The sequence below is a fragment of the Phoca vitulina genome, unplaced genomic scaffold (assembly GCF_004348235.1).
Source record: "Phoca vitulina isolate PV1807 unplaced genomic scaffold, GSC_HSeal_1.0 scaffold37, whole genome shotgun sequence".
Lineage (NCBI taxonomy): Eukaryota > Metazoa > Chordata > Mammalia > Carnivora > Phocidae > Phoca > Phoca vitulina.
In genome coordinates, this window is record NW_022589740.1 from 9,377,980 (window position 1) to 9,402,437 (window position 24,458).

At 44.7% G+C, this 24,458-nt stretch overlaps 1 protein-coding gene across 7 annotated transcripts in view; it reads left to right on the top strand.

Moving 5' to 3' along the window:
* PIP5K1B (phosphatidylinositol-4-phosphate 5-kinase type 1 beta) overlaps positions 1 to 24,458 on the top strand; it is a 297,690-nt gene that overhangs the window by 88,635 nt on the left and 184,597 nt on the right. For 6 of the 7 annotated variants that reach the window (XM_032427595.1, XM_032427597.1, XM_032427594.1 and 3 more), the window contains one exon: positions 23,816 to 23,900. The gene's annotated coding sequence lies outside the window, so the exon portion shown is untranslated. Of the gene's footprint in view, positions 1 to 22,203; positions 22,215 to 23,815; positions 23,901 to 24,458 lie in introns of those variants that run through there. The other variant, XM_032427596.1, reaches the window with a different exon arrangement.

Sequence of the window (24,458 nt, forward strand, 5' to 3'; positions counted from 1 at the left end):
GTTCTGCTTACATTCTAACAGGCTATAGGGAAGGGTGACCGTAAACATAGTAAATAATGACATAACACGTAGAGTGAGGAGCAGTAAGGAGGTCGAGGTGGCTGGAGCAGAACTGTTGAAGGGAAAGCTAGTCGGAGGAGCTGAGAGAAGTGGGCAGGAGGGATTGTTGCACATGTAGATGGCGTAGGGTTTCGCGTGCCATGGAAGGACTTTGGCTTTGATTATGAGAGATGGAGAGCCATTGTAGGACTTTGAGGATAGAAGTGGCACGATCATCATAAGTTTTAAAAGGAACACTCCCAGGGTGCCTGGGTGGCTCAGTCAGGTGAGCGTCTGCCCTCGGCTCAGGTCATGATCCCAGGGTCCTGGGATTGGGTCCCTTGTGGGGCTCCCTGCTTAGCCGGGAGTCTGCTTCTCCCTCTCCCTCTGTTCCCCCTTCTGGTGCTTCCTCTTTCTCGCTCTCAAATACATGAACAACATCGTAGCTAGCTAGCTAGCTAGATAAAACACTCTTGCAGTGTCGACAGTAGACTTTGAGGGGCAGGTGTAGAAGCAAGGGGTCCAGTCAGGAGGCTTTCCAGCAATCCAAGTAAGAGATGGTGGTGGCTTGGCTGCGGGTGGTAGCAGTGGAGGGTGGGGAGAAGTGGTTAAATTCTATATTTTGAAGGTAGAACCAACAGATTTAAGATGGCCATGAGAGAGAGAAAAGGATAATTCCAGGGTTTGGGGGCCTGAGCAACTGGCACAGTAGAGCTGCCATCACCTGAGATGTGGAAATCTAGGGGTGCAGTCAGATTTTTTTTTGGCCGAGTTTTTAGAGGTGGGGGGCATCAGTAGCTCAGTTTTGGAGGTTAGGTAAATGATCCTTATTAGACATTCAAGTGGAGATGTCAGGTGAGCGGTTACATATGGGAGTCTGGAGTTCGGGAAAGGGGGATGAGCTGAGTCTGGAGTTCGGGAAAGGGGGCTGGGCTGGAAATACACACTTGGGAGTCATCTACCAATGACTGTGGACAGTATGTAAAATCAAGAGAACACTTGAGATCACCGAAGGTCCCGGGAATGTGTGCCAAGAACAGGAGAGAGTAAGAACCGAACCTTGGGGCACTCTGTCACATTAAAAGGTCAGGAAGAGGACACCGAGAAGGAGCAACCAGGGAGGTCGGAACCAAGAGAGTGTGGTGTCCCAGACACTGTGTGGAAGGAGATGGAGTGATCGGGTCTGTCCGTTGTGGATCTGACAAGTAAGATGAGGACTGATCACTGAGCACTGATTTAGTAACACGTACATGACAGGCCACCTTGGTGAGAGTCCTTACTTTGGAGTGGTGGGCTAGAAACCTAGAGTAGCAGGAGTGGAATTGGAGTGAGCCACAGGGCTAAAGAAAGAGAGCGGGTTCTTTCAGATCCTTGAGGATAAAGAGGAACCAAGGTAGGGGTCATCCTCCCTCCCTTTCTTATTGGTAAATTGTTTTAAGCATTTCCCAAGAAATGTCTCTTTCCATATATATAATTATGGTCTGGGGAAAAAACAAGGCCAAATAAAATTTTCTTTCCTTTTTTTTTTTTTTCTTTTTCATTATTGTGAGGGGAAAAGTCTATAAGTAAATGTTTTTACTCCAAACATGAGTAAACGATAAAAGCTAAAGGCTTACTGATTCACTTCCTTCATGAATTCGTCTGATTCATTTTATTCCCTTGTCATCTATTTTTGATAGCTTTTTTTCCACTTATAAATTGAAATTTAGCTCCACACCCGTGACACAATTACCTCTGTACGTTTGGCCTAGTTTCTTAACCCAGAGACATTTTCCTCTTCAGTGAGTGCTGTGAATTTTTTTTTTTTAAGTAGTTCATTGTCCTGTTAGATTTTATTTAGGGACCGATTATTTTTTTCATATTCCTTTTCAAAATTTTTGCTGAACACTTGGAGAAGAGAGCACCAGTAATGATAAGGAAGAAAGAATGCCTTCTTCACGTTGAGCTGCTCAGATTTCATTCTAATTATAAGATATTGTCAAGTTCATTCTTGCGGGTTGGGCAGCCTGTCCCAATCCTTTATAGAAGAGGACTCAGGGACCTCCAAGCCGGATTTGTACCCAGGAGAGAACGTCGCCTGCTCTGGGATCCACTCTCTCCTGATACTGCATTTTTGTCTTTCAAGACTCAGATCAAGTCCTGCTCATTCCATGGAGCCTCCTCTGCTTCTCCTGGCTCTAGGTAGTGTGGGTTTCCTCTGAATCACTGTACTGCCTACTGCCTATAGCCCTTACTTTGTTGTTGGCAGCGTGTGTTCGGGGGCGGGGGGTGGGGGGTGTCGTAACCCTAATGGTTAAAAAGCACAGCCTCCGCAGACTGTTAGAACTGCATTCCAGACCTAGCCTTTCCATTTCCCAGCTTTGTGATTTTAGACCAATTAGTTAATCGTTGCGTGTCTTGGTCTTTTCACCTGTTAAATGGGAATAGCTCCTACCTCGAAAGTAGTTAAGGATGAGAGGAGAGGGCACAAGGCATGTAAAATTATTTGCCAGGAACTGGTAACTTGAATCAATGCAAATCTGAAGGATATATGTCACCTATGAAATAATCACCTATCTTTATGGCACATTTCCTGGAAGAGAGGGACACTGGCTTATGTAGTCTTCCTAATACCAATTCTTAGCCATCGAAAAGTCAGTGTTTATCACTGATGATAGTTGGTGTTAGGGAAACGGGGGATGGGTGCTCATGGAAATTGATATGCGTGTCATAATGTATTTCATTGTTGCACATCAGTGAGTGCTTTAGGCTTTAGGAAACCTTCTAGACTCAAACTCTTATAGTGCACAGTCTAAGGAAGTGCTGTTACAAATTTTATGGTATATGAAGTCAGTAAGCTTTCCTTTTAGTTTCCCTGACGCTCGTGAAAATTGCTGAGTTTCTTCCTCTTCTTGACATTTCACAGCCAGAATGCAGAAATCCGCTTTAACTTTCACAGTCTATCAAAATCTGTATAATTAGGAGAGGAGCTTAGATGACTTTAAGGAAACTTTTATTTTTTTATTTTATTTTATTTTTTAAAAGATTTTATCTATTTGACAGAGAGAGACACAGCGAGAGAGGGAACACAAGCAGGGGGAGTGGGAGAGGGAGAAGCAGGCTCCCCGCGGAGCAGGGAGCCCGATGTGGGGCCCGATCCCAGGACCCTGGGATCATGACCTGAGCCGAAGGCAGATGCTTAATGACTGAGCCACCCAGGCGCCCCTTAAGGAAACTTTTATAAGCCATGTATTTTAATAATGTGAAAAAAGATTAAAGGAAATAGCCAAATAGACTAAAATACATACACACGCACGCGCACACACTTTCTAGTGATAAAGCAAAGATACGTTCATTTTAGAAACTTCAGAAAACCAGAACAAGCAAAAAAAGTACATCGAGGTACCGCAGTTTATACACCCATGTACATTCTTCCAGGCTTTTTCTATGGTTGAATATGCATATGTAATTTCACCCCAAAATGGCATCATACTGTGTAGTCAGCTCCATAAACCGCTGTTTTTTTATGTAATATACAGTGAGTGTTTTAAATATACTTCTGCATCATTTTACCCTCTGTGGCTCTACCATGTTATAGTTAACCAACTATTTTTGGCTCTTTAGAATGTTTCCATTTTTCTCAATTATAGTGTTTTAATGTATGTCTGAACAACTTTTGTAATTTAAAGACCCCAGGGTTTTCTTGGACTTGCCAATATAAAATAGCTGACATGTTCATTTCCATGAAATTTTGTCCACTTTTAAAACACTCTTTTCCAAGTCAGTTTTGAGTGATTTATTTAATGGTCATGTTTGGAACTCTTGTGTGTGACGGGGAAAAAAAAAATAAGTGCAGTTCTCTGAAAATAGTGTGTATTTCAGATTTTTTTTTTCCTATGAATCTGCGACAGCCTTTTCCTCATTTGATCCAAACTAGAGAGTTAGGACAATGTCATCAGGAAAATGCTGCTCTGAGGTTTTTAAGCTCGTAAACTAGAATGATTTGGAATTTACGGTTAGTAAGGTCACTAGTAGGTGGGTTGTTGTATCATTTCAGTGGAAGAAAGGCTGAAATGGGAAGGACGGAGGGTGGGTGATGAAGAAGGAAGCCAGAGTTAGATAGAGATCGGCCCCACAGACTTCAGGTCACCTCTGGCAACTTGAGATCCCAATTTTCTGAGTTATTCAAGACAGCAGATACTACCTCCAGCTTCCCATCAAAATGTCTCCGAAATCTTGATATTAAAACTAGCAGAGTTCTGTTTCATGCACCTGGAGATGACAGAAATCTTTTATGACGTCATGTTTGTCAGTATTAGGGTTATAAAATATGGTCACCAAACTTACAAGTCTTCAGAAAGGAATAATAGAGATGGCTTAAGCATTCATTTTGCAATAAATGTCTGATGAATACCTGCAGTGTAGCTGGCACTATTCTGGGGGCTAGTGTTACAAAGAGAGATGAGTCCTTAAGCTGCTCTTTGTGGGGTCCACAAACGAACAAATAAAAACCCAACAGTGCTTTGTAGTGCTTTGTTACGATATATAATAGACATATTTCCAAGATGGTACAGGAATCCAGAAGGGAATAACAAAGGTGTTTCTAAAGGAAGTAACTCTTCAGCAAGTTGATAAGTGAACAGGCGTGAAACAGGAGATGAGGGAAACGTGAAAAGTGTCATGCAACTGCAATAGCCGTGTATATTCTAGAAATTTCCAACAATCAAGAATTGTAATCCTCATTTAAGACAATTAATTCTTGAGTTAAGTTTTTAAATTTCCTTTACTAATTTAGTGTTTTCTTATTTCTCTGTATCTGGCTTTGAAAAAAACCTGATTGTTAATTTGTTTATTCCTATTTGCAAAATTATTAAATCATTTGATCCTAGAAAAGTAAATGAAATAGACATGGCTTTCGTGTTCTTGTAACTACTTCCCATCTCAGTGACATACTTTTTTTCCTGCCTTGGATTTAATAGCTTAGAATTATGGCTGTGGATTCACAAAGAGAAAGACTAGACAAAGAATATGTAGTTTAAATTATCTGCTAAGTTTTTTGTGCTCTTCGTAATACTCTAAAATACAATCGAGATCACTGTGCACATCTGTTGGTCTCAGCATTGGAAAAGCCTTTTGGCTGTACATTCTCAGATTTGAAACAAAGTAGATTTATAGTGGAAATGAACCAGAGGTTTAGACTAAATAGATATGTTCTAAGAGAGCCATTATGATCTTATTTAGATATTTTCCACATTAAAGCAGGCATGTAGTACTGCTATGTTACTGCCGTAATTTTTTTTAATAAATGAATTTGCATCCATGATTGATTTTGTTTAATTCTCCATGGATTTCCACCTACTAGCCAATGTGAATACTTAAAATAATCTTTTGGAGTCCAGATTTGAATTAAACTTCCTCCAAGTATAATGATTCCTTTATTAATTTTGAGCTTGTTTTATCAGCAAGGATTTTTTTTTTTTAAGTTAAAGGAGCCTAATTAACAAAATTCTGCAGAATGATAAGTGTGGTGAATTTCTTTTATGGGTGTCACATTGTTCACTGGGTAAACATTTCTTGAACACCTACTATGGGCCAGACTTTGAGCTTTCTTTAACAATTTTATCTCTAGTTGCTAATAGAAACAATCCCCTGGCTTCCCGGAGTTTATATTATTGGGAGAAGAAATAGACACCCCACCCCCCAGAAAGAGAGAGAGACATACAGATAATGAAATCATTGTCCAGTACAATTAAGGTTGGGAAGGAAATACACCAGGGGCTGAGAATTTGACTGGTAGAGAAGCACCTGCTTGGGATAGGGGAAGGGGAAGGACAGCATGAGGTGAGGTTGCAAAACAAGGTAGGCAGCAGCTCTTACAAGGTCTTATAGGCCAAGGTGAGGAGTTTAAACTTTACTCCAAATGCAATGAGAAAAGCATTAAAGGATTTTATACAAGGGACTGATCTGAATGGATTTTCTTGTATGACCATTCTTGCCTGGCAGGGAGACCAGGAGGAGGCTGTTGTATGAGTCTAGGCGAAAGGTGCTAGTATCAGGATAGCAGTGAGGATGGAGAGGAGAGATGCTTCTGAGAAATCAGCAGGACTTGGAGGAGGGCAGGGGAGGGGAGCAAGAGAGAAATCCAAGATGACTCCTGGTTTACTGACTTGAGTAAAAAAAGGGCTATTGAATGAGATGGGGAGGTCAGAAAGGGGCAGGAGTAGAGTGTTTGAGTTCTGTTCAGAGCGAGTTATGTTTAACATGCTTTTGAGAAACCCGAAGGGAGCTGTCAGTTGGATGTGTCCGTCTAAAGCTAAGGAAAGGTTTGGGCTCCAGCTAAAATTATATTTGAGAGGACCACAGTGCCCATCAGTAGGTTGGCTTTAATATATTTTAAAGACGCATTTGGAGTATAATTGATAATACTGAAACTATCTGTAGCACACATCCTGTGTTCATTGATGACTCAGTTTAGGGCACATGCCAATTATGAAAATGAATGAAGTCTTCCTTGGCATGACACACAAGGCCTTCTCTGCAGAACCTTCCAGATTCATGCCTGTATCCCTAGATGCGCACCATGACACGTAACTGGTCATTTCCGGGAGGCGCCATGTTGTCCCACCTCCATGCCTTTGCAGATGCTGAAACACATTCCGACTTTTTCCTACCTTGCCATCTGCGCGTCCTCACATACGAAACAGCCCTACATTGCAGGTACCCCTTCCTCAGAGGAGTCTTTCCAGAGTCCAGGCTCCATGCCCCTTCCATGCGCCACACTGAGCAACCTGTATTCACCCTGTGTGAGCACCCAGTACACTGTTTGGTGACTGCCGGTAGCACCTGGGTCTCTTTGGTAGTATTGCTCTCGAACCCAGGCAGGGGCAGCCTTCCCTGGGACACCTAACCTAGGTCTTGTACTTGAAAGGGCTTCTCTCTGGCCCTTCTCTGGCTGCGCCCCTTCTCCATGGGGCAGCAAGTCGGAGAAGCCCAGGGGGTGTGCCCAGCTGAAGTTCATGTGCTCCTTTCTGTGCCATGCTCCATGGAACCTAGGACCCCACAACATTCCAGAATTCTCTGCACTCATGATGCCGAGTCTGCTGTGAGGGCGTCTTTCCCAGGTCCCTGCTCCTGTGGGGGAGCCATGCCCCAGTGACTACACCCTGGGGTCTGAAGGATGGGAAGCAACATCCGCAGGGTTGTCCACCCATGAGCCCTCAGGCCCTGAGAGATGTGGGACAGGACTGCCGTGGAGAAGAGAAGGTGGCAGGCCAGGGGTCAGGGGTGAGCCCTTTCTGGCCCAGAACTCCGAGGAGCCTGAGAATTCTAAATCCAAAGCCCCACCTTTCCACATCAGGTTCTTTGGAGGAATTGAAAACGGTGATGCTGGTTGGGGCAGAGGTACCCGTGGGCAGCAGGTGCCCATTGAGGCCGGTGAGTGAGGAGGACCCTCCCGGCATACCAGATGCGGGCCCAGACCCTGCGCATGTCAGGTGGGCCTCTCCTTAGACTGCCAGGGTTTGACATTGAGCCCTGCCCCTCCCCCAGCCCCTGGCACACAGGTCCTGCAGGTGCACATCTGTGTGTTTCTGGGGAATGATCCAGTCCTCCGTGGCTTCTCTGGCCTCATGAGGAATCAGGGCAGCCTGAACCTCCTGGAACCCGCTGGGCCCCACTGCTCCTGCTTACTGGTCGTACTGGCCTTCAAGTCACCTCCTGCTCATCTGTGTGTGGATGCAGCCCGTAGCAAGAGTGGGGTTCTCACCCACCACGTGTGGTTCTACACAGGTGCCCGCTCGAGAGCAAACAGAAGCTCTTTTGCAGCCCATACCGGCGGCCAAGCCCGGGACCTGCTGGTAAAGAGGGTCCTTTTTCTTTGCAGGGCTGAGTCTGCCCAGAGGAGATGTTCTTCTCATTTTCGACAGAGAGGTGGACTTTTGCTAAGTCAGAAGGGGTGCCTTTTTGTCACTCCCACAAAGGTGTCCTAAGCTTCCCAGGGTCATGGCAGGGTAGAAAATGTGGCTACCTTGGGCCTAAGCTCTTCATTACCATTAAGTTCTTGGGATCCTGAAGCTATAAGCATTCCAAGCATGTTTGAGTGATTGTCTCTGTATCTGCGTCTCCTTTCCCCTCCCCTCCCCGCCAAGTGCCAAACAGGAAACTGTTGATCCAAGTCACAGGTGCCCGTGCCCATCCCCCATGCTCACAGGTCTGTCTCGTTCACCACCTGCTGCTCCCACAGAGATAGACGGGTCCTTAGGTAGGCTCAGCCATCCCTTTTTCCCAGACCCCTCTGCCTGCCTTCCCATAAGGTGGATTAGGAATTGTGTTTGGGGGTGGGAGGGCGGAGGGGGTGGGCAGGGTGCTTTCCTTGAGCCAAGACAGAGACGTGTGTGTTTTGATGACCCCCTCTCCCCGCAAGTAGAGCTCTCTGAAGGGCAGAAGGGAGCCTGGGATTCCAGAGATACTTAGCCATATTAACACTGGGGAAAGGGCACATATTTTTCCTCTTGGATTGGTACTAATCCCAACATTGCTCCATCCTTCCTGGATTTCTTTTAGTTGGGCTGAACTTTGGGTTTAGCCTGTTCCTTGATACTGAGAAAAGAGGGTGTGTGTCGTTTTGAGACATCAGCAGAGTAGTGAGCTTTGAGGCACTCTGCCAGGTGTGTGAGATTTGAAATATCCTAAAACTGAATATTTGGAATCCCCCCCAACTTTAAAAATGATAGGAATTGAAATAGTTTAATAATAAGATTAAGAGTCACTCCTGGGAACTGAATGCACCACCTGACAAGAAGTCTTTGCCAGAGTGGACAGATAAGCAAAAATCTTGAATTACATCTTCCCTTAAAGGTAAGGTGGCTTTGCAGACCGCAGTCCCATAGACATAACCAGGAGAGGTTTGCAGATGAAGAGCAGCTTGCTCCAAGAGAAGCCACATGTCAGCTTGAAGTCTCTCCTGTTCAGAGCAGTTGCGACACAGGGGAGGTCTTCATATTCTGTCTTGTGACTAATGCTGTATTGAATTCTGATGGAACGAAGGATGTTTGCCCCATCACCATGAAACAGGAGTTACAGCCCGTTCCAGCCTCTCGTGCGTTTCTAGAAGCAGCAAGGAGGTGGAGAGCAAAGTCAGCATGGGGGCATCACAAAAAACAGATTAGAAGAAGATGCTCCAAAAGATGAACTGTGGGCCCCTCAGGATGGGGAGACTGTCGGCCACTTTTACTTTCTTTGTGATTTTGTGTGAAATGGACCTCAAAGAGCAACAGAAGGGAGGAAGGAAAGAAGAAAGAAGGAAAGATAAAGATACCTCCTGGAGGTATTTGGGATACCAAATTGATCTCTATCCTTGTTTTTCATCTCATTTCATCACTCGGAAAAAAACTCAACATTGATTTGTCATCCAGTGCCCAAAAGGAGAGGAAGAAAACATCTATGAAGCATTGACTTAATGTGTAAGGACCGATAATAAAACATCCTGTCTGCCCTGCAGCTGCTTATCTAAGAAGCGTAGTGGACACACTCATATAGACACATTCATCCAACTTTCAGCTTCAAAGTCTGTCCGCGAGCTGCACACTCTGCTGGGTTTTGTGATTTACATGTAAATACATGGAGGGGATTGCCCCAAAGCACTGAGGGTGTAGCAGAAAGAAAAGAAAATTCAGCTCATGATGGCAGTTGGGTCAGTAAGTGTCCCAACTGGGGCAGGCCCAGGGCAGCCCAGGAGTGCAGAGGAGAAGCAGTGAGCCCCAACTTGGGAGGGCCAGGGGTGGATTCGTGGAAGGAAATGGTACCCGAGCTGCATCTTGAGGACGAGGAGCGCCTGGCCAGGGAGAGGGGCAGGGGCGTGTCAGGTACCACAGTGAATGCAAAGGCAGGTGGCCGGTCAGCGGAAGTCATCCCATGTGGCCGCAGCTATGGTGGGGGGGCCGTGGGGAGAGAGGTGTTAGAGACCCAGTCGGGAGAGGTCCTGTGCTGTGCTGAAGACTTTGAGTTCTGCCCCGAAGCAGCGGGAAAACCACTTTTTAAAGCAGCATTTTAAAGGAGCGTGGCAGAGGCAGATTTGCATCATAGAAAGATCCCTCTAGCCAGATTGTTCCCCAGCAAGGCTGACTAATGAGGCCGAGGCAGTGATCTGTGCAAGAAACAATGATGTCTCAAGATGGTAGCAGGGAAAATGCCAAGAAAGGATCAGAACCAAAGATGACCATTGAGGAGATTGGAGAGAACTTGATTGATGGACTAGAGTGGGGGCTGTTAAGGAGGAGTGGGGATGGCCCCTTGATTTGGGGCTTGCACTGCCAGGTGGAAAATGGTAGTGTTCTCTGGGTGGGGTGGAATATGAGACATGGAAGTTGGAGCTTATAGGATTTCTGGAGCCTGTAAGATGTTGTAGGGACCCTGAAAGCTACCGAAAACAGATCTAGAGCTCAAGAAGAAGATCGGGGACCCAGCATTATTTGGAAGTCATCACAGGTAGGTTGCATTTGAAGCCACTGGGAATGGAAGAAATTATTCAGAAGGAGTGAGAAGAAAAAATACAGAATACCACGCGGAACATGAATCATTAAGAGGGAGCCTGCCAAAGAGACAGAGATGCATTTGGACAGGTAGAGGAAACCAGGAAAAATGGAATCTGTGCTCACGCTCTCTCTCAGATCTGCTATCATGGACAGAAGGGCAAAGAGCAAATGACAGGTGGCAGAAAGGCCCACGCGGACTGTGTTTGCCTCTTCAACAGACGTCCCAGGACATCACCGTCCACCGACCTCTTATTTCCAGAACATCTGGGAATACAAGTTTCTCCTGTTTCTCAAACTGGGCACATTGCCTCCCCAAACAGAATCCAGGTTGTGTGAGTAAAGAACATCAGGAAAGAGATTTAGGAAAAGCAGATGGCCGTGTTGGCCATGCCAGGGAGCCAAGGGAAGAGGGGCCCTCAGCGAAGGAAGACTGGTCATTTGTCACTTAGACATTTCAGAACCTACTGTGTACAGAACCCTCTCAAGTCAGCGCTTCGGAGAAGTCCAGGAAGATCAGGAAAGAAACCACAGGGGCGAAACCACAGTGCGGTGTGGATGTAGGGGGTGGGGCGGATTGCTGTGCCTCTAGAAGTGAGGGCAGGGAGCGTGCAGGCGTCTCTGGAGAATTTGACCTTCAGCGTAAGGGGAGTGAGACAAGGCTGCAGCCAGAGGGAGCGGCAGGGGCAGGTCATGGAGGGTCTCAGGGGAGAACGGACAGGCTCCTGTTCCCAAGGTAAAAAGCTAGACGAGAGAGAAAGAGGGGGAAGATCCAGGTAAAAGGCTAACTGGGGATGATGGAGGGGGGGGCCTCCAGGCAGGGGTGTGCTAGAAGGAACACAGAACACCCCTTAGCTGTGCACGGGACAGAAGGCTGGGAGTCGGTGCTTCGGAGTCACGGGTGGGGAAGGCAGCCAGGGAAGGGACCATCCATCCCTTTGGGAAGCAGGAGGCGAGCTGCAGAGATGGCAGGGAAGGAGATCAATTAAGTCTTAAAATAGGTGGCATTCACAGAGTGCTTAAGAGCCCTGCGTGCTCCCATCCTGGTTCTGCCGCTCGCTTACTGTGTGAGCTTGCGCCGGTTATGTAACCTCTCTGTGCCTCGGCTTTCTCGTCTGTAAAAAAAAATGGGGATGAGCACAGAATCCTGTTTCCGGGAGGTGTTGGGAGAATTGCATGAGTCAATTCGTGCAGGACTTACCCGTGTGCCTGGCACCGGAAGCGCTCCATACGGATTAGCTACAATATTAACTGTTAATAGGAGCGAGGGCAGACGCAGTCTGGGGCCACGGAAACACCAGAACATGAGTGGTGGGCGGAGGGTGAGGAGTGAGGAGGGCACAGCCCAGGAGGCGCTGTGTTCTTCTAGAATGGAAGGAATCAGGAAGTCCTCAGGGACGGGAGACCCTTGACTGATACGCGGGTTCACGGAGAGGCCCTTTCAGGGCGAGCAAACACTGTGGGTTCAGGCAGGGGTGCGCTCTCTTGAGACTCGAGAGGGCCATGTGAGGTGCGGGGAGCCGTGCGTGCGTGCGTGCAGGCTCTCTCCGCCGCGAGGGAGGGAGGCAGGCAGGCGGAACAGCTGCCTGAGCCGCGTGGGAGCCCAGACTCTGCAGGACCCTCAGTGGCCTGGGTCACCTCCGTGGCCACCGGGAGTTCGGAAGGAGCACAGTGACAGGATCTCCTCTGTCTCGCAGTGCCTGTCCTGGTGAGGGTAGCTGATGATGATGACAGTGACACTACATTTTTGGAGCGTGTACTCTGTGCCAGGGTCCCCGAAGGGGCTTTTCGGGTGGATCACTCCTCACACCTGCCCTGGGAGAAAGGCCCTGTTGTTTGCCTCATTGCTCAGAAGAGGGAACTAAGTGAGGCACGCGGATTAAGGGACTCAGGGAGACCGCACAGCTGTCGAAGCTGGACAGTGTGACTCAGAGCCTGTTCCCGTGACCACCAGGCTGTCACCATCTGTCCCAACAGTGTGTGGCTCAGAGGAGAGTGTGACAGGTGGAGGATGGGCCGATGACCTCAGCCAAGCCTGTGGCCGACTCCTCAAGAGTACATTTTTTGGTCTTCTTCAGATTAGAACCCCTACAAAGAGCTCAAGTGAGTGGTGGACGTGTTAGGTAGATCCTGGGGCCTTCGAGAACCCAGCTGCTAGCTGGGGAATATGGCAGGATTCCCAGGGCTGGACAGCCATCAGGCAGTTGACCTCTCTGTTGGTCTCCCTGGAAACGCAGGGCCTTGTCTGTGTGTCTGTCTGCAGTCTGGTGAAATTGCCCGTTTTGGTATCCACTCATCCGTGGCTTTGGCCGGCACTGGCCGGACCTGACTTGACAAGACCAAGGCCAGCACCGCTTGACCCACTCGGTCTCCACGCTGTAGAAAGTTCTCCATGTGGAGAACCTGTGGTTTATCTGGAGCCGGGTTCCCTGGTCAGTTCATTGTGCAGCTGGGATGGGGGTGGCGAGAGAAGCACCAGGGCAGAGCAGAGGGGTAGCTGTCTTAGAAGTGTCGTCATCTTCCTTGGGTAGTGAAGCTTGAAACCTCAGTCGTGTTGGATGCCCCCCTCCACTACCATGCTCCCCCAGACACAGTCGATGGCCAGGTTCTGGCGATGTTTTCTTCGTCGACACCACACAGGAGTCTCTGGCTCCACCCGAATCTTCTAGATTCCCATCCCCAGGACCCCTGCAGCAGCGGCTGGCCGGATGCATGCCCTCAGTCTGGGCCTCCCTTCCCATTTCATCTTGTCTCCTCTTAATAACACTTTAAAAAAATCTTCATGGCCTCCTACTCAAAAGCCTTCAGCAGATGCTCCCTAATTTGTGATAGCTGTGGCCGGCTCCCAGGGCCGTGCAGCCCGGGACTGACGGCTGTCTGCACCTTGATTCCCCTCTGTTCAGTCAGCGTGGTCTTCCTCCGTCACCAGCAGTCCCCTTCCACACTCCTGCCTCGACCTCTTTCCTGGACCTCTGTCCCCTGCCTGGCCTCTGAACAACACCTTCTACCCTCGCTTCTCCTGTTAAGCTGTTGGTCCGTTGAAAGCAGCTCTCAGCCCAGTGTGTCTTCGATACAACCAGGCACATAGCAAACACTTGGGAAATTTAATATCCAGTGATTAATAGCTGATTTGTGATCACTTGGCCTTGGGTTTTTTTTCTTCTTCCCCTTTTTAATTCTTGATTGCATTTTTTAGAACATTCCAGATGAGCCCTCTGACTGTGATAATTGAATACTTGTTAGAAGCAAAGCCAAGTAAAAGGAATTAACTCCTAATCCTGTTAAAGACTTTCTCATTTTTCCGTGTGCTTGTGTTTTGGCTTCCCTTTTAAGCACCTTGACAACAGGGACCGTCGTATTCATTATGTGTTCCCCAAAGTGCCTTATATACAGGAGTTCTGGAATAAATGTCAGAGTAAATGAATACCGTTCTGGGTGAGGAGCGTGTCAGATGTGGTCATGTCATTACTCATGTTTTCCCTGTCTCTATACATTTATATTTGTGCCTCATTGGAAACTTCCCATATTACTTAGTGCTGCTTAAGTTCATTAAGCCTGGAACTATAGAATATTTCTGGACAGAATTTTTCTTCTGCTGGGCGTCTTCCTGCCCTTAGCAGCATCCTTCATGTGCTCAGCCACAGTCCTGCCTACACCCTTTTAGGTTCTTTCAGACTCCTCACAGACACAGCACCCACCCCTTCCCCGCCCCCCTTCCCCAAGCACCTGGTGCAGAGGAAGTTCTTTGGGGTAAGCCACCAGCTGTCCTTTGCACTTGGGGCATACAGGAGATCTGTTACTTTGGCTTTCTCAATAGAAGACGAAATGGATCCAGAAATGCTTTGCAGACTGCTGCAGGAGCAAAAACAAATAGGTTTTGGTTCTTTCTTTCTGAAGCCAAACATTTTCTGCCAGTCATAACTGGCTTTACATTTGCATACGGTTTGCACAGTTGTTATTATTGTAACAATTGAATAATTCCTGGCATGTAGTCTTAGGGGGAAAAGATGTGAATAGTTTAGAAATAAAATGTGGAGAGAAAGCATGATCTGGTAAATTAAAAAAATGAGAACATTTATAATGTGGTAAAAATACAGTATCGTGAAGTCTGCCTTGTACCAAATGTCTAGCAAAAAGTGGGGAAGAAGAAATTTAAGCATTATATCAAGGCAGAAAGTCCAGCTGTGTGAGACCTTTAGTGATTATCCCAGATGTCTCTGGAACAAGCCAATAAAGCAACAGTGTTGGTAAATCTTCCTCCGTCCTTTTCCCACGTGCCAAACGGAAGCCCAGATGTCATGACCCCTGACCCTCCAACACTACCACCAAACACATGCACACATCCTACGTCCTTGTGCATTGAAATTGAAGAAATTGAAACTGGGGCTGGAGGAGTGTGCAGTGATGGAGTTTTCGTGAAATTCTGTGAATGGCACCAGTCCGGGCACCACACATCCCTCAGGGTTGTTTTCATGGTCTGCTTCCTTCTGTCTGCTGGTTACAGGGAAGACTCGGTTTGAAAAGGCCTATGAATCCTTTTAGCACCACCTCTGTTGGAAACACAGATTATGAGTAGTTCATTTTATGCTGAGCCTTTCGTCCTTGCCATTGATGGCTATTCTGTTTCTTCACTTTGTGAGATGCATTCTGAGAGTGGATGAATGTGTTTCATGAGCGAATATAAGAGCCCCGCCATTTGTTTTGATTGGCCTCCATTTTGATTCATAGTGAGCAGGTGCCGTCATCGGGAATAGGTTTTGGCAATATTTTTACCTCTCCAACAGAGCTATTTACAAGGCTGACATTTTTTCTAAGAATGGTTTTTGAGGTTTTTGTGAATATATATAAATTTACACAAGCGTGTTTTTATTCAGGCGAAGGATTGAACGGACTTATGAGCATTAGGTAGAATGAGCAATCTGGAAATCTGTTGGTAAACCTTTAAGGAACATCCTTACCTTTGGGCTGCTTCTGGGTAAATTCCTTAAAAAACAAAACAAAAACAAAAACGCAATTTCAACATCTCATGCACACCCACGAAAATATGTTAAATATGCTCCTTCATGCTGCTGGGTCTTTCTCTAAGCAAGCCGCCGTGGCGCCTGGCATCTTCCTCACCCTCTGCTTCTCAACCATGTGTCCCCCGAAAGCTGCTCTAAGTCCATTTTCAGTATTCCGCAGAAATGGGAGTTTTCTGGGCTCCCTAAAGGCTGACTTGGGCAGTTCCTCCTCCAAAAACCCGGAGGAGAACACATACTACGTCGCACCTATTTGTTTTTGCTCCATGTCTGTCTCTCCTACTGATGTGACTTCTTTGAAGATGCGGATCTGTCTTTACGGCTCCAAGGCTAAGTTCACTGCCCGACGTGTAAAGCTCAATGAATGAATGAATTGAATGGATGACATGAAAGAATGAAAAAAAGGTTGCATGAATTAATTTGCAGGCAGAGAACAAATGTGAACTCAGAAGAGCATAATTTAAACACAAGGGATGAACGTCAGCATGCAGGCATGACCAAGGCCCCAAATATTTTTTAATTGCTTTCCCTCTAGGGAAATATTCTAGGCCGCGTTAACCATACGTAGCCTGAATGGCAAGAAAGCATTTGGATATGGCTATCTTACGGAAGATCGATTCCCATAGGGCACGTTGCGCTCATAATGAGCAAATGATGAATGAGTCTCCTTCTCATTCCAAGGAGGATCTGAGATGGGGCTCTATCAGGAAACCGCAGTGGCATCAGCTCAGAGGCACCGCCTCATGGGGTCAGCAGGATTCACGGGGGAAGGGAAGTAGATGGGAGCCCAAGGTCCCAGAGAGTGAACGGCAGACATGGGCCTAAACCTCCACCCTCTTCAGAGGCCTGTTCAGTGTTCTGCCCATTCGTCCTTGTAGCTTTGCTCCATCAGCATTTAATGAGGTGTCTGTTTTTATGAGAAGACCAGTAAGGACTTGTGGGTAGTGCCCCTTACCTCTTGCATCTGTCTACAGGTTGGCCTGTTTAGTTGGGTAATTAGCTAATTCATTGTTTTGCCCCCCTCATTTGGCCTTGGGTGGGGAGCAGACTCCCATCTGTGGCAAATAAAAAATAAGGACTTCTGCGGCCGTAGCTAGAGAGTCAGAGGTTCAAAGGGTCACTGACTCCAATATGGCCCCCAGGTGTCACAGATCTAAAACTCGGAGTGACTGTTGAGTTTTCGAAAGCTCCCCTACCACCTTGTAAATTCAGAAATGCCCTCTAGGTTGAAACTCACTGATGTAGAACAAGTTTTACAGAAAACAATTATGTGAATAAATATTGTTGGCTAAGCTTTTGATTGCATTTACAATCGGAAAAATGAAATGCGCTATTTATTAGACAGCCTTCTAATTGTCCGATAGCTAGGAGAGAGCGCGGGGTGTCGTGGAGAGAACAGATTTGAAGTCAGACAGCTCTGGATCACATCTCTGCCCTGCCACCTCTTGACTTGACCTGTCTAAAGTCACAGCCTCACCCCTTACACTTGATGAAGAAGCCACAGAGGAGCCTGGCTACTTTGTAGTCATCTACTTAAGCTCTTTGCAGATCCCCAGAGTCATAAAAATAGAAATGGTTGTACCAGCTCCTGGCCTACCTCCAAATCCACATTTCCTTTGAGAATCAAGTTTCTTATGCATATCATTAGCTCCTGTCTGCTTTTCCACTTTCATTACAGTTGTATATGTCATTCTGTGGCCTGTCATCGGCCTGTTTGTCCGATGTGTCTTTTTTCACTAATCCTGCCAAGGAGAGCCATACGTCACTCTTGTTCTGTTCTGTATCACTGGGCAGTCATCCCCTATGGGACGCATTTCCAGACTCCTCGTGTCAGATGGTTTTTAGTGGGCTCGTCATGGAAGCCATAGACAGGGATTGGCAGGTACAGGGGGTAAGGGAGAATCCAGGGTGTTTTTACCCTCTCTCTGCCTTGGGTGGGGGGGAGCACTGTGTGTTTCAATCAGTGACACTGTCTTCCACATACCTCCAAACATACCTCTCCTTCTATGGTTCCAGCTTCTACCAGTCAACCTTCACCACAATGGTCTGGTCCCAACAGATAACCTCCAGCTTTTGAGGTTTTTGTTAACACCCCTTTCTGTTGTGCCTCTAGTCTTTAAAGCACTTCCTGCTGATGTGAGTCTCTGCATTTCTTTGCCATTTTTGCTCAGCTTTTCAACTCATCTATCACATTTATATAACTAAGTCCATGTATTAAGTTCCTCTCTTTTTTTAAGTTTATTTCAGAGAGAGAGAGAGAGAAAGCACTAATGGGAGGGGCAGAGGGAGAGAGAGAACCTCAAGCAGACTCCGCGCTGAGCGCAGAGCCCAACACAGGGCTCGATCTCACAACCATGAGATCATGACCTGAGCCAAAACCAAGAGTTGGATGCTTAACCGACTACACCACCCAGGCACGCCCACGTTCCCTCTCTTTAACATACCCAGAAGGGTTTCCATTTTTCCACCCTGGATCCTGACAGCTCTTTTGAAGTAGTAAAATGTCTTTATTGCCTTTACTAGTCAGACTGGCTTAGATCATCCCAAGCCTCTGAAGCAGGCTGAAAATTCCCCAGACCCACCACACGGAGGTAGTGATTTAGTTGTTGTGCTGTGTGGACCAAGAATCTGGATTTTCAAAAATCTCCCCGGTGGTTGTGATGCCCAGCCCTGGTATAGGGAACAACAGAGCCAGGCTGAGGTGGAGGTGCTTGGGGAGGGAGTCTCTGTGGTCATGCCGCCCCCCACTAAGGGGGGCTTCTCTTCTACGGATTGGGCTCACAGCGGGAGAGCCTGCCTTGGCGAAATAAAAAATGTCTACCTCCCATGGGTGTTACAGGATAGTCAGCTACATTGTGTCAAAATTGGAGGATGCTAAGGAATTATTTGCAGCGTTAAATGAGATCATGTATGTGACAGCTTCTCACACTTAGTTGTTGCTCAAGGAGTGAGAGTATCTCTCCTTCCCTCAAATGAAGTGAAAGCACAGAAATGCAGAAGGCTGTGAAAGTGTGTAAGTTACTTATTCCTGAAGCTAACAGAATGCAGATACTTCATATCAGAAAGGATAGGCAGGCAATTAAATAGTAAAAAAAAAAAATCTCATTGCTTGGTATATATTGTGGTTATCTAAGCTAGTGTCTCAACATTCTAACCATAGGACACTGTCAGTTGGCTCTGTTGCATGTCAGAAATACTTTAAGAAAATAAGTTCTAACTGTATCAGATTACATGTTAACACATTTCCTAAGGAGACCTGAGTCTTATGATTATGCCCTTACTTGGCCACTAGAATTTCTGCATTCCAGGGTCTTGCCAGAGACTTTAATTTTGAGTGCTCCACTGTCCAATTCTTATCAAAAGGTTGGTTATGAGAAATAATTTTCATGGAGGATCGCCTGAAGGTTATGCAGTCCTTTCATTCCTCATTTAGATAGCCTAGATATTATTCATGGTTTAAGTCAAGTCATTGGATCTCAATGTAATAGCTTCTTGTCAGTTTCCCTTTACTTGGCAGGATTAGTGAAAAAAGACACATCTATCCTTATGGAATTTTTGCACTCTGTGTTAAAAGAGGAAACTCTCAAATTAAGAACACAGTTCCACATACAGTTGCACCAAAAATAATAAAATACTTAGGCATAAACTTAACCAAAGAGGTAAAGGACCTGTATTCCAAAAACTATAAAACACTGATGAAAGAAATTGAAGATGACACAAACAAATGGAAACCTATTCCATGCTCGTGGCTTGGAGGAATCAATATTGTTAAAATGTCCATACTACCCAAGCCATCTACAGATTTAATGCAGTCCCTATCAAAATACCAACAACATTTTTCACAAAACTAGAACAGATCCTGAAATTTAGATGGAACTGCAAAAGACCCCGAATAGCCAAAGCATTCTTCAGAAAGAAGAACATAGCTGGAGGTATCACAATCCCAGATTTCAAGATCTACAAAGCTGTAGTAATCCAAACAGTATGGTATTGGCACAAAAATAGACACATAGATCAATGGAACAGAGTAGAGAGCCTAGAAATAAACCTTCACTTATATGGTCAAGTGATCTACAACAAAGGAGACAAGAACATGCAATGGGGAAAAGACAGTTTCTTCAACAAACGGTGCTGGGAAAACTGGACAGCTACATGCAAAAGAATGAAATTGGACTACTTCCTTACACCATACACAAAAATAAACTCAAAATTGGCTGAAGACCTAAATGGGAGACCCGAAACCATAAAACTCCTAGAAGAAAATACAGGTAGTAATTTCTTGGATGTCTCCCAGAGAAACATTTTTCTAGATATGTCTCTTGGGAAACAAAAGAAAAACTAAACCGTTGGGACTACACCAAAGTAAAAAGCTTTTGCACAGCAAGGGAAACCATCAACAAAACAAAAAGGCAACCTGCTGAATGGGAGAAGATATTTGCAAATGATATGTCCAGTAAAAGGTTAATATCCAAAATATATAAAGCACTTACACAGCTTAACACACATAAAACCCAAATAATCCAATTTAAAAATGGGCAGAGCACCTGAATAGACATTTCTCCAAAGAAGACATACAGATGGCCAACAGACACATGAAAAGATGTTCAACACTCTTCATCAGGGAAATGCAAATCAAAACCACAATGAGGTATCAGCCCACACCTGTCTGAATGGCTAGAATCCAAAACACAAGAAATAACAAATGTTGACAAAGATGTGGAGAAAAAGGAACCCTCATGCACTTTGGTGGGAATGCAAGCTGGTGCAGCCACTGTGGAAAAGAGTATGGAGTTTCCTCAAAAAATTAAAAATAGAATTACCATATGATTCAATAATCCCCCTATTGGATATTTACCCAAAGAAAACAACACTAATTTGAAAATATATATGCACCCCTTTGTCTATTGCAGCATTATTTATAATAGCCAAGATATGGAATCAACCCAGGTATCCACTGATAAACTAGTGAATCAAGAAGAGGTGGTGTATTTATACAATGGATTATTACTCAGCCATAAAAATTGATGAGATCCTGCCATCTGCAACAACACGGATGGACCTAGAGGGTATAATACTAAGTGAAATACATCAGACAGAGAGAGACAAATGCCATGTGATTCCATTCATATGTGGAATTTAAGAAACAAAACAAATGAACAAACAAAAAGACAGACAAAAAAATAGACAAATACAGAGAACAAACTGGTGGTTACCAGAAGGGAGGTGGGTGGGAGGATGGGGGAAATAGATAAAGGGGATTAAAAGTATACTTACCTTGGTGAGCACTGAGAAATATGAATTGCTGAGTCATTATATTGAAAACCTGAAACTATTATAATAAACACTGTGTGTTAATTCTACTTCCATTAACAAGAGAGAGAGAGAAAACTCTCATAGGTTTCTAGACAGAGAAAACCAGTAAGTTACCAAGGGCAGGGGCATCAGACTAGCATGAAACTACTCACCTGTAAGCTGGAAGCAAGAACACAGCAATGCCGTATTTATAGAAAGTTGAAGGAAAAGGACTGAGCTAAGAATCCTGATAATTATATACTGATACACTGATAAATCATTGTGTTATAAATAAAGATATATTTATTTATGTGTGATAAATAAAGATATACATGAGCTAAGAAGCCGAGAAATCTAGTCCTATATGAGGCCAAAACAAAGACATTTTTGGTTATGGAGTGACTGAAGTGGGCCATCGATGAGCCATTGCTGAGGAAATGTGTTCCAACCAAATGAAATTGAGTCAGAAAAAAGTGTCATGATAGGGGAAGATGAAGATTCAAAGAAACAATGATGAGCAAGGAACCTTGTAATGATCAAGTCTAAAGAAATGATGAGAATGTGACTACGAACTATAAACTTTTCACTGAGGATTTCTTCAAACAGAAGAGCCATGTGGATTAAGACGAGGTATTTAGTAGTTCAAAGTGAAACAGTGAGAAAGTAAAAAAATTCTAAAATACCTCCTGTGGATGAGGAAGAGAGAAGAGATGTCATGGGTTGGTTTCTCTGGAAACAGGCAACGAAACAGAGTTTTGGGTGCAAGATACTTAGTAGAGGTCCACACCTGTGTTATGAGTTGAATTGTGTCCTGCACAAAAATATGTTAAAGTCCTAACCCCTGGTACCTGCAAATGTGACCTTATTTGGAAATGGAGCCTTTGCCAATGTCACCAAGTTAACATGAGGTCATGAGGTTAGGCCCTCATGCAATGTGACTGGTGTCCTTATAAGAAGAGGAAAACGCTGTGTGAAGACAGACACACGGGGAGAACCCTGACGACAGGACCCATGCAGCTGCAAGCCAAGGAACGACGAGGCTCAATGGCCAGAAGCAGGAAGAGGCAGGGAAGGATTTTACCCAGAGCCTCAGGGGGAGCTTGGCCCTGCTGACACCTTCACTTAGGGCTTCCAGGTTCCAGAACCGTAAGAGAATACATTTCTGCCATGTTGAGGCACATCTATGGAGATGAAGAGAACCTTTGAAACGAGGAGGGAGGGAGCACAGCTGGGCAAGCAGAGGGAGAAGCCAGGCTCCCGTGCAGGACCCATGAAGCCGGCCCAACTTGGTGGGCAGCTGCCCCATCATTCAGTCACGGGATGTGGGCAACCCCAGGGAGGCCATCGCCCGGGTGAGGTGGCTCTCTGCAGAGGCAGACCCTGATGGAGCTGATAGGAAAGCATAGATTTTCTTAATGATTTAAAAATAGAATGATAACTAAGCAGATATACATGGAATAAAATGTTTTTGTTACTGGGAGGAAAAAATGGAATTATGATTTGGCTAATCCAGCAAAGAAGAAATGGGTAAAAGTAAATGTAACAATAAATTGTAGTTACTAGTAAACAAATATGATGGAAGCAAACCAAATATAATCATACGTCAATAGGGGCACCTGGGTGGCTCAGTCGGTTAAGTGTCTGCCTTCAGCTCAGGTCATGATACCAGGGTCCTGGGATCGAGCCCCACATAGAGTTCCCTGCTCAGCGGGGAACCTGCTTCTCCCTCTCCCTCTGCCCCTCTCCTTGCTCATGTGCTCTCCCTCTCACTCTCTCTCTCTCTAAAATAAATAAAATCTAATCATAACACAATAGATGTGAATTTGTTTAAATCCACTTTCGAATGACAGACTTTTAAATTGGCAAAAACAAAACAAAAACCCGGTTTTAAGTTATTTGTAAGGAACACAGATAAAACAAAATGACAACTAAAAAAGTTAAAGAAATGGACAAGGATAAGCATTATTTGCATATGCCAAGTATATGCAAATAAAAGGAAAACAGAAGTGGTGTACATCAACCACAGTGGAACCCAAAAGTAAAATTATTCAATAAGAAAAGAAAAGGTACTTCTAAAAACAAAGAGTACATTTCACAAGGACACTGTTATACATACATTATACACTGGCCATCATTGTTATGGAAATTTTAAGGCAAAAACCAAAAAGAAACACAGGAGAATATGATAGAACTATAATCATACTATCATAACCCAAGCAGGAATAAACACCCTTATCCAAACATCTTTAAAGTTCTGGTACTTGTATTTCTCTGGGAAAGAATCTTAGAAGTTGGGCCAAACTTGGTAAGTACATTAACTATTTGAAGGACCATTGCTACATTCCTTTCTATAAAAAGGTTGAAGCATCAATCCAGTGGTGCAGGAAGCCTGCCTGTTTTTTGACATACGTATCAGCACTGGATGTCTACCATCTTTGAAATGTTTGCCAACCTGATGGGCAGATAATAGCATCTCAGTCATTTTAATTCCTGTTCCCTTACCACTAATGGGGCTTATCCTTTTCACAGGCTTATTGGTGATATATATTTCCAGTTCGTATCCTCTGCTTATTTTTATAGTGTGTGGTTTGTCTTGTTTCTTTTATAATCAATTTGTATCATCTCCTAGTATATTAGACACTAATCCTGTCATATGAGCTGCAAACCATTGTTCATTTTTTTGGCTTTGTTTATGGTATCTTGTCATGTAGACATTTTAAATTTTTATAGGGTCAAATCTGCTCATTGTTCCTTTATGAGTTATGGATTTACTGTCTTACTTGGTAAGGCAACCAACCTGAAATTACACACTTCTAGTTCCATTTTTATCATTAGGTCCTTCCTTTATTTTGGTTTAAACTGACTGCATTGTATTATCCCTATAGGCAGCTCTGATCTTTTTTGGGAGCTGAGGTAGAGATGTGAATAAATAATAACCAGTGATTTCTGTTTTAACAGGAACTTGGGAAGGAAAACAGTTTCAACAATGAATAGGTCACCCATCACGACTGATTACAGATGACTTGCCATTTCATTTACAAAGGTAAGGAAATACGGTCTGTTTTTAGTTAATTCCAACTGACTGTTGTGCTCTACCCCTTTTATTTTATATTTATTTACAAATATTCTAAATCATATTCTAGTTCATGACCCTTAACTTTGACATTATCAAATTTAAAACAAATGACAAGCAAATAGAAACAGGAAGTTTTGTGAATGTCAGCCTGCCTCAGGGGGCAGAACAGAACCCGGGAGGTGTGGTTTCTGCTATTGATTACTGCATGCGGTTCAGTTTTTGAATAGCATTAGGGTTTTCCTTATTATCAAGTGTAGAGTGTTCATTGCAGAATCCTTGGAGAATAGAGCAAAATATAAAAATGAAAACCCAAAACATTCATAACCCCATCATCTGCAGATAATCACCAGTAGTTCTGTGAATTTCTTTCCTCCTTCCTTGCATACGCATAAAGAAATGTATAATTATGTATAATCTTTCTAAAACATACTTAGCTCCAGTAGTTATAAATGATGTACCTTAACTGGTACAGGAACATAGCAAGTCTAAGAACAAATAGTAATTACCACTACGTCCATTTCAAAT